Source organism: Halyomorpha halys, unplaced genomic scaffold, assembly GCF_000696795.3.
Source record: "Halyomorpha halys isolate HHAL.00 unplaced genomic scaffold, Hhal_1.1 Scaffold545.1, whole genome shotgun sequence".
Classification (NCBI taxonomy): Eukaryota; Metazoa; Arthropoda; class Insecta; order Hemiptera; family Pentatomidae; genus Halyomorpha; species Halyomorpha halys.
In genome coordinates, this window is record NW_027109788.1 from 350525 (window position 1) to 361215 (window position 10691).

At 30.2% G+C, this 10691-nt stretch overlaps 1 long non-coding RNA gene across 1 annotated transcript in view; it reads left to right on the forward strand.

The window, feature by feature from the left end:
• Positions 1-10691, forward strand: part of LOC136795893 (uncharacterized) — a 251538-nt gene that overhangs the window by 113295 nt on the left and 127552 nt on the right. The window lies entirely within an intron of this gene.

Below are 10691 nucleotides of genomic sequence, written 5' to 3' on the forward strand. Positions count from 1 at the left end.
ATAGTCCTCCCCTACTTCTCTTTTCAGCTTTAATAGCGTCCTCATGTCCGCGAGTAGGTCCCTTCCCTTTGAGAACCTTTTTTTAAAGAGGTCCTTCACTTCCTTCCAATCTTTGCATGCCCGGAACTCGGTTCCATGGATCCGTAGATATCTCTCCGCGGGTCCTTTCATCTTTGACAAGATTCTTCATTTAGGTTGATAAATTTTTAATTGGGGCCATTAAAGAATACAAATACTGATGAGTTGATGTAATTATATGATAATCGTGGTACAGTTGGAAAAAGAAGAAAGTTTGGAGTAAACTCACTCGGATGGATTATAAGGAGGCATGTTCTCTATTGGTATTCTTCAGCATCCTTTCATTTTTCCTTGTCTAGCCAGAGAACAATACATTGAATTCTATGCGCACATGATAACGTTGATTTCAAGAGAACAAATAATTTTCTCTGGACCACTGGAAAAAAAAAATGACCCTTCTCTCTCGTCTTAGAAGAGGCTTACAACGATCGTTGGAGACTGGTTTTTTACTAATGGACACAAGAGTCGCTAATGATGCTTTTATTTCGGTGGCCATCTTTCGTCCATATCTTGCGTTCTTTATACGGAACGATTGGGTTGAAATAATAAAACAGTAGCTCATGTACTATTATCTGTCTGTTTTAATATTGGGTGTACTATTTAATTTGGTTAAGACCTCTACATACAGCTCGATATTTTGGCTAGTAAAATATCCCCACTGGCCCTATTATACATATTAGAGTAGGAATGCAATTGGTGTGTTTATTTTATCATTACATATAGTTAGAATATAAATTTTACTTTTACTAACTTTATTTTATTTGTATTTATCTATGTGAATAGTTTGATTCTGTTTTATTTTTTTTTTTCATACATTTGCTTGTATTTTATAATTTTGGAATGAATATACCTAATATTATCACTTATTGTCCTAGTCTCTAGCAGATTTTAATATATATAAATAAATTTAAAAAAAATTACAAAGCCGGCCTTTGGCAGTTGCCACCAACGCTAGCTCTGCATATTTTATGTTAATCAGCCTACTTAATTATTAACTTACGGCTTATTTACTTATTTTTTTAGAGCATTAATCGAGCTCAGTAACGTTTTTTGCAAGAATAACATAAGGCTTTTTTCTTCTTTTAATGTTAACGGTGATTTTTCACTCCTATAAATAAAATAAGGAAGCTAAATTCATTTTATAAATCCTCACCTTCATATTTCTGTAGAGTAGATGCCAAGTAATTTATTTTGTTTGAAAAAAATGATCTAATAAACATTTCTCGTCTTCAATCTTACTTTATTCGCATCTTGGATTTTCATTTGACATTGTTGTTTAACTTACCAATAATAATAATAATATACAATTACGTTTAATAAAAGTGCAAATGTTTAAAAAATGTTAGCTGCATGACAGCGGAAGAAGCTTAAAAAAGGAAAAAGTTGGATAGAAATCCAGACTCTGAACATCAAAACTGTTTATTGACGGGAACTGTCCACCTATTCAGCCTGATCAGATACACGATTAGTTGAGATTCAATGCTGACAGCATGTAACTACAAATATTCAATAACACACATTTACTGCATAGTCCAAATGTCGAATAAGGCCACCTTTATATTTGTTTTTTTTAGAAAATTCGATACATTACGGAAAAAATAAGATAGCTATAATTGTGGTTAAATCATTTCTTATTTTTTAATTAATGCATGTTTTGATGTCTAGCGTTATTTTCATCTAAACATTTTAAGACAAGTTACAATTACATGTCACCACAAAACTCAATAATTTTATTTTCATTGTTTACTATTGTAGCACAAGTATTAGGTACAACAAGCATAAATAAAAACAAAAGAAATAATGACTATCTGATGTAATTAACGTGATTTAATGGTAAAAATTAAAACAGTCTACTGTCAGTACGATAGCTTTTTAAATTAAACTTGGTTATTTTAAAAGAAGTACATAAAACTAACAATTTTAGAGGAGCATGGCAATAAAATAAAAAAAAAATATATATTGGATTTGTGAAAGTAAAATTTTGATACAATTTTGTTAAATAACGTAAGTACCCTAATGTCCCTTAACTGTTGGCCGGCAAGAAATACTTTTTAATGTAGATTTTAATAAAAAATCTATTTTGAATTCATTTCATTTTTTACAAAAATAATTCATCATTAATACCCATAAAAAAATGCTGAAGAAGAAAAGACCAAAAGAAAGGTTACATTTTGAAAATAGGCTTGTAACATTATAAAGCTCAATTTATTGGCGGAGACATAGGGGAAGAGCTCTATACAGCTCACTGCCTACTGCTAGGCTTTGTTAAACCCTCCACGCTTATAAAAATGTATAAAGGGTTTCTGTCTTCAGGTCTTATGTTTGTACCAGCGTTGTTCCTTTGTGGGCTATTTCCGATTGCCTTAGTTTGTGGGATCTTGTTATATACTTCAATGGTGTTCTCCGCATTTTCGTGAAATGTTTGCCTCTTGGAACATTCTCATGCGGAAGAAATCCTAGGCCGTTTAACGTTATCGGACTTCGTATAGAGAAGATGTTTTGTTTTTTTCTCGAATAGCAGATACTTAAAGAGAAGCATTTTTTTTCCTGAAAAATCTTGATTAACGGTCATAAGCATGCCCGGATTTATATGCAATTGCAGATTTTGTTTGGGAGTGTTTCAGTTAAATAAAAAAAATGGACATAATTAAATAAAGTGCTAGAATGAAGACGAAATTCCAAATTATAATCCAAGGTTCATATTCATATTAATAGCAATACTATAATAGGACAAACATTACCCTCAATAATTGACTTCTAAAAATAGTTTTTCATTCAGTGGTATTTGTGAATTATTTCGTGTATCTCAAATGTTGTCCATGTACTTTACCAGGATTTCCTGTTAACTGGTAAGGCTACCAAAATTTATCGATAATAAGTGTATATAGATGTATACTACAGTGTCAGGAGGAAACCTTAAATTTTCCTTCATTTTTGAATCGATTTTCCAACTGTAATTTAAATTTCCCAACTTAATAATCAAATCTTTTTTCACATTTATTTAGGTGTAATATATCTTCCAAAAATGGTTTATTATTTATTAGGTTAGGATTTTGATAAGGAAAGCTTCAAAAAATTAATAACAGTTGACATCAAAGTAATAAATTTATAAAACTGCGCCAATGACGTGAAAATTTTCTTGTTGCTGAATGTGGCACACCAGTGGTAGCGAAGCAGGGTGGTATGGTTAATAAAAGAGGAGAAGTATATCTTGCGAATGATGGGTGTAAAAAGCAGTCGAAAAATAATCGTACACTTTCTGATATTTTTCTTTCCTCCTTTTATTCTCAGCTAAACATAAAAATTTTATAGCTAAATGCTTAATCTCGATGTATAAATTTAAGTTCCGTATGTGATTGAGAAGAAAATGTTAATTTTAATCTTTAATATAGTTATTATTCAATTTCCAAAAATGTAACTGGGGATAACATTGCTTCAGAAATTGAGAATACTTGGCTTCAGCAAACTTGTCCTCATTTTTCGGGCCCTTACTCTAAAAGTTTCCTATTTATTGTTTTTAATTTACTCATTTATTTCAAAAATAAATAATTTCTAATCAATTATAGATGATTGATTTAATAAGTTTAAAGCGAATAAAGATAATTTTAAATATTGATTAAAAAATATATATTCATAATTTGAATTAATTTTGGTGTAGATTTACGTTAAATAAAAATTTCTGTTTCGATATGATTTTTATTTTTTTACCAGATATTTATTAACAGGTAATTTTAATAAATTTGATTATTAGGCGTATCTCTCCTCCCCTACTAACTTTGCTCCATGTTAAAAAAAAAAATTATAACTTTGTGCAAGGAGATATAATAAGTCTAGAAGAAATAGTTCATCCAAATAATTATTAAATAACCTTTAATAATTATAAAATTAAACTACCTTTCAGTATATGCAAATGTTTAGTATGTAATTTTATTGGTTTGATTTAAATAGTTTAATGTTCTAAACTCCTCTTTTTGATTTGAAATATTCCCCTTAGCAATCGGTGAAAAAATATCGAAATATCGTTTCTCAACTAAGATATCGATATTAGTAACAGTGTCGAATATCCAAATGATAATGAAATTATCAAAATAAAATATCGAATTACCTTATTTGAGCTTTTCATAAAATGCTATACTTTACTTTCATAAAAGATCGATATTTCGATAAAAATAAATATCGAAATGTCGTTTCTAATGTTCGATATCGATGACAATGTAAAATATCGAAAGTAACATAAATTTATCAATTTAAAACATAGAAAAACTATTTTTAAGCCTTTTATAAAATTTTCTTAAACTTTTAAAACTAAATATGGATTTTTCGGTGAAAAATATCGAAATTTAGTTTCTAATCTTTGATATGGACATTAATAATAGTTTAAAATGTGACAAGGAATATCAATTAAACAATTTAAAATTTCGAAAAAATATTTTTAAGCTTTTTATAAAATTTTCATAATCTTTTAAAACTAAATATCAATATTTCTATAAAAATAAATATCGAAAAATCTTTTGTAATCTTCGTTATCGATAATATCATCAATGAAAAATATCGAAATGAATATGAAATGTTCAAAATGCAATATATACTTTTTATTTGTTACACAAAATTACATCTATTAAACCTCATATTTTAACTTCCGAATTATGGCTATGGTTTTACATTTTAGTAACTGTTTAAGCAAAATTTACCGTAATATTCGAATTGCCGATATTCCAATATTATTTGAAATCTCAAATTTCCTAATGTTTATTGCAAGAAGGTGAGGGACAAAGTATTTATTTTCCAAAGGATGGAACAAAATAAAATATAAGTACATTTATTTAATAAATACATTCTAAATCGATAATTATTATTTACAAAAAAAATCAATATATGCTTCCTATTTCTACTAACAAACATTTTCAAGTTTAACATTTTTAATGATATTTTAACTGATATTATTTTATAATATGCCGGTTCGCAAGTCATATATAGAATTTTAGTGAAGTTTCGTCGATCTAATAATATATTGAATGAGCTCTATAATAAAAATACTTCAACAACATATAGATATATTGCAGAAAATTGGGCAGGTGAGTGCCTTTAGAGACGACCACTATGGGCGCTGGGAAAAGTTCTAGTAAATAGGGTGACAGGCAATCCTGAGTGCGACCTGCATAAAGAGCAGCTGAGGACCTGGGGAGAGAATAACTGTCAAGAGGACGGCCTTTCCAAATCGAGTTATGGCCAGTCCCTGGGCCGCCGCTAACTTCTCACCTAAAGTTCGTCATCTCTAGAATTGTCCCATCTTTTTATCAATATTTCTCCTTTATTGAAAAAAAAAAAAGATAAAAGAAACGAACGGTTACAAGAGAAAAAGTTTATTTCCTTCTTTAACTTTCTCGTTTCGGAAAAGTGAATTAGGATACAGATTATCGCATCCTACATGAAAATCATGGTAATAAAATATCTTTCCTTTTTTGCATGTTTATTTAATATGCAAAGAATAAAAGAAGACTTCCTTTACATCCTTGTTTTCTATCAATGTTAGGGTTTTAAAGTAAATCTTGCTAAAAACTTTGAAATCATGATTTTGTTTTTCAGAATTATTTATTATTATAGATTTTCTTGTACTAGCTTAATCTAAATCATCTTTTTCCGGCAGTAATATGCACTAGTTTTAGTAGTAATAACCTTTTCTCATTAATATATTTTATTCCCTGTTTATTTAATTATTTGTTCTACATTTAATACAAATTATTATTGTGTGTCTATAATATTTATTTTAAACATTGCAAACATTATGAACATTATTTGATTTTGATTTTTTAATTTCTGTATTTTACTTTGAGACTATACAACTTTTTTTCAATGCTTTTTATGTTATTCTGCAGGGTCTTGTCACAAAACAAGTAAAGAAGATCATTGTTATAAATATTTAAAAGTAGCCTTCTCATTAAAAAAAAAAAATCGTCAACTTTAACTGCTACGTCAATTTAGCTACGCTGGTTCGAATCCGTCTTGGGGAGTCGAATTTTATTTCTGTGGTGGTTCCTCGAAATTAACCGATATAGAAACCCCCTCTTCCCTTCCATATGTCAAACACGACAAGGATGTGGAAAAAAAAATAAAAAAAAATTCATCGAGATACAAATAAGAACTGTTAATCCTATCCATTTGTTGAACACTAAATCTGTATTTAAAATAAATAATTAGAATATCACTTGCAATAATTTAAATAATACAATTATTGTTAAAAATGAGTATTTAAAATTACGAATTAAAAAAAAAAAATACACCAAATTAGAAGATCAAGGAAAACAACGATGCGAAAAAAGCGAATATATTCTTTTTCCTGCAATCTTTTGAGTGTAGGAGTGCTTCAAGCCATTACACAGTGAGATCTTACAATATTTATTGGCCTAAACACTTTTACTAATCCATTCCATTCATCCATTCATAGATGGAGAACATCTTGCTAAAAACCATCTTACAAAATGATTATTCATAAAAAATATACAGAAAGATATATGGTTCAATTTCACCTTAAATTTAGTAGAAATAGTAACAAATCGCAATTTTCTTTCCGGACTCTCCATGAAAATGCGGAATTCCAGAAGTGATGACTAAAACGTCAAACATGGAAGATTTTTCTTCCGCTTCCTTTTTCCTTTGTTTTTAAGTGACAAAGGGGTTCAAAGGAATTCCGGTGTCGAAATTTGTCCGTGGAAGCGGCCGACCGTGAACAGAAGCTCCAAGATTTATTTTATACTAAAAGGGTCTCCCCGTTGGAATATTTTTCGACCGAATTGACCGTAGCTTCAACATCATTTCCTCATTTGTAAAACCTTTTGTTTTACGGGCAGTTAGGTCACAACTGGCTCATATTCATTGATTAAAAGATTAATGGGCTATGTTCCTGGTTACCAATATTCGATTATTTTTTTTTTTTTTTGTTACATTCTGAATCTGTAAAATGTGTTGGTTACCTATTAGAATAGAAATCATTTCTAGAAAATGTATTCAATCACTGTTCACATTCTAAAAAATAAATTATCGTAATATGAATTTAAAAATAAACCTTACCTAACGCACTTTTAGCAGAAATTCAAGATCTAAAAATTAAAGTTGACGTTCTATTACAGCAAAGTGATACATATATATATTTTTAAATTGTTGACAATATGTAATAGTTTCGGATTTGGATTTGAAAATGTACAATTTAGGTATGATTAGGTAATATAATACATGTGTATTACATATGCGTGACAACACGCCAGTCTACCAACCCTAAGGTTGTCAGATCGAATCCCGGTCCCAACTGGGACTTTTTCAAACATAAAATAATGCAAAACTCACTCACAACTTTCCCCGAGCATTTGTGAGGCCCGTTGGCCAATGGGCACTCACAAAATATAGGCGTAGGAGTGACAAATCCACCCTACGAAAAAACCGTGTTAAGAAACGCGAGATGTATTTCCTAATACATCGTGCGACCTCCATGGTCTGTCGCCCATATAATAATAATAATAAAATTTCTATGAAGTTTTAAGGGGGATTTTTTTTTAAACGAAAGTTTCATCATTGATTTAATTTGTTTAAAATACAACAATCTTGTAAAGGAAGAACTTCCTGACTGGAATCACTTATAATTATTTTTTAAAAAAAATTCCAATATTCTCTAACTTGTACAAATTTAATGCGCATAACCAAAAAATAAAATCATTTACTATTAGTTATTAATGAAGGATATTATCTAACCAAAATAATATCCTCCATATTCTGTCCACTCATTCGTAGTAATAGCAATGACTTACAGTTATGTCCGAAAATATGTTATAGAGAAGATTATATTTTTAAGAAAAATCTAAAAACAAATAATTCAGACTAAATAAATAAATGAAAAGCAATAACATGTAATTAATGTAAAATACATAACTTGTTACCTCCAATACATTCCAATATCAAATATTAGATTTATGAAGACACGCTAGATCCACGGATCAGTCCCCTGACGACATGCTGACTATCAACGCACTCCGTGAGTTAGTCAACTTGGAAGAGACAGAGAGAGTTGGAAACTACGGAGAATAATTCAAGGGTCGTTATTAGGACGCCACTAAGCTCTGAATTATACATCTCCTCGCCAAGGACTGACAAATTAAGTAATCATTAGTTCACTGCTCTGGCTTCCTCGCTCTGCGTCTGGCTCCATATTTGACAATCTTACTCTGGGGTTGGTCGAAGATGGATGTCTGCAAGGGGCATTCCAGGTTAACTCTTACTTGTTATAGAAACTTAAATCTTACTTACGGTTCAAGTAATTCATCTTTGGCAATGATGAATCTATTAGATTTATGATATAGCATTAGATTCTTAAAGAAACGAAAACCAACACTCATTCATTAGATAATGGAAGCGTGATGGATCTAACTTATTATAAGGTTTAGAAACTTTCAGATTGAGAGCCTCTTAGGTGACATACATCTAAAAAGTAATTTAGAATACCAGAATATTTGGTGAAATTTCCAGAAACCAAATGACAATATGTTCCCAGCCCGTATCTGTACAAATACAATCAAATTCGTATAAATTGTGAAATATGGCGTTATTAAATTTATATAAATTATAGTTTGGAATTAACCGTTTGAACTACGAGGTAACTTATAGTGGGCTCAAGCAATGATTTATCTCACACTGGGCAGTCAACGTGATATAGTATTGGATATCCCTTCTGTTTATAGTTTTTGAGAGGAAGTATTCCAACAGATTGAAATCCCGTTTATTCCATGATGCATTGTTTATTTAGATGCAGAATAAAGCACGCCACTATACTGCTAGAAATGTCACCAGTTATCCTATAGTAACTTGTGGCTTTATAAATACCTTTGCTTAGGAATAATGTACTTTAAATTTGATTTCACAAATGAACAGAAATAAAAACGTAACTGTGGTATGACTTCTCTGTAAGTTGGGGGTTTCTCTTTCACAATTCTTTCTGATGCAGCACTAGTAATATTCACCCAATTGTGGCTCCACGTGTATAATATGTTAGTTTCCCACCAAGAAAATGAAATATTGTTTGCGTAATATAATACACAACATGGAAAGATCTCATAGCCTTAGTTCTATCTATTCCGAATTCCTGGAGATCTTCCTCCATAGGCACTCCTATCTATCAATATCTCTCTCCTTTAATTCTGCCCTATTCCTATCTTCTTACAGCACATAAATATTTCCTCATGTCAGAGTTAAGGATCAATTATTCTAGAGAGTAGTCGAACAGATTTGGCGAAGTAAACTTTATTATAGAGGTATTCAAATAGTCTTAAACCACACAGCGGTTGCATTTCTTTAAGTACCTAATGCTTGGAACACGTGAAAATTACAGTTTCCAATAAGTGACCGATGAAGCAATTATAGGATAACTTAGGTAGAAGTGTTAGATTGAATTGTTATTCTCCATCTTGAGATTTAAATTCCTTACAATTTATTTTTAATTCTATTTAAAATGTAATTTTTTCTGCACCTGGTTTTGTTAGTATCCCCATACTGCTTACAGAGTACATATAATTATTAATTTTCAAAGACGAATTAATGCCAGTATATTAGGTTAGAGACCGCTTGTGAGGCCAAAAACCAGATGTATAGACTGAATCAAGAAATATGCGAAAGAGCTGCATGCAGCAAACTGAAAAGTAGTAGCACAGTGAACAGGCAGGTGTGGAGAAGGCTGGTTCGGGTGGTCAAAGAATTGTTAATTTGTATCTTATTGTAATTGTATAATTAAAGTTTCTAAATATTAATATGGATAAATATACCATTCTTCTTAATACCGTGCTATTTTACATTACTGTTAATATTGTATATAATATCTTCTGTTATGTTTTGAAATTTAAATTGATAGTACCATTTGACTGAGATGAGTAAAATGTCAGGGTAATGATAATTTGGACAGAGTGATAATAGAAGTGATAATGTCGGTTTAATTTAGTCGTTAGCTTATTCTCTATCAGAGATAATATCCAATTAGTCCACTATTCCCCGATACTCTGTACCCACTGATATTCCAACAAGGATCATGCTCGCCCTTGATATATTCAATTAAATTTCCTGTATTTTCTAGGTTTATTGTTCAGAAATACTTATCCATTACTGATATATCCTTTATGCAATTTATGTTCAACTAATTTATTACAGTAGCAAGTAATGAAAGGAAATAAGTAAATCAAAACATGATGTTTGAACAGTGGAGGTGCCCCAAACATCTTTTGAATTATGCTTAGTAAAATATAATATTACATGACATGAAGTATCTTATTTATTCCCGATAGATTCATAATTTTTTGAAGGAATATATTAAAGTTCAATAAATTGAAGATTGGTAGAACACTCGGCTATCGCCTTCAGCGGACCCGGCAGCTTATCTTATAATGCCACACTGGCAATCCAAGATGTAACTCACCTACTCACCTGTATATATACACTTATCTCTATGTATATAATTAATTTATTGTTCTAATTTTTCTAGGTCAGAAAAAAAAAAAAAAAAAATTATTTGTTATAATTAGATTTATTTTTTAACAGGGCAAAGACATTTTTGAACAGAATAAGATGAATAATGAAAGGAT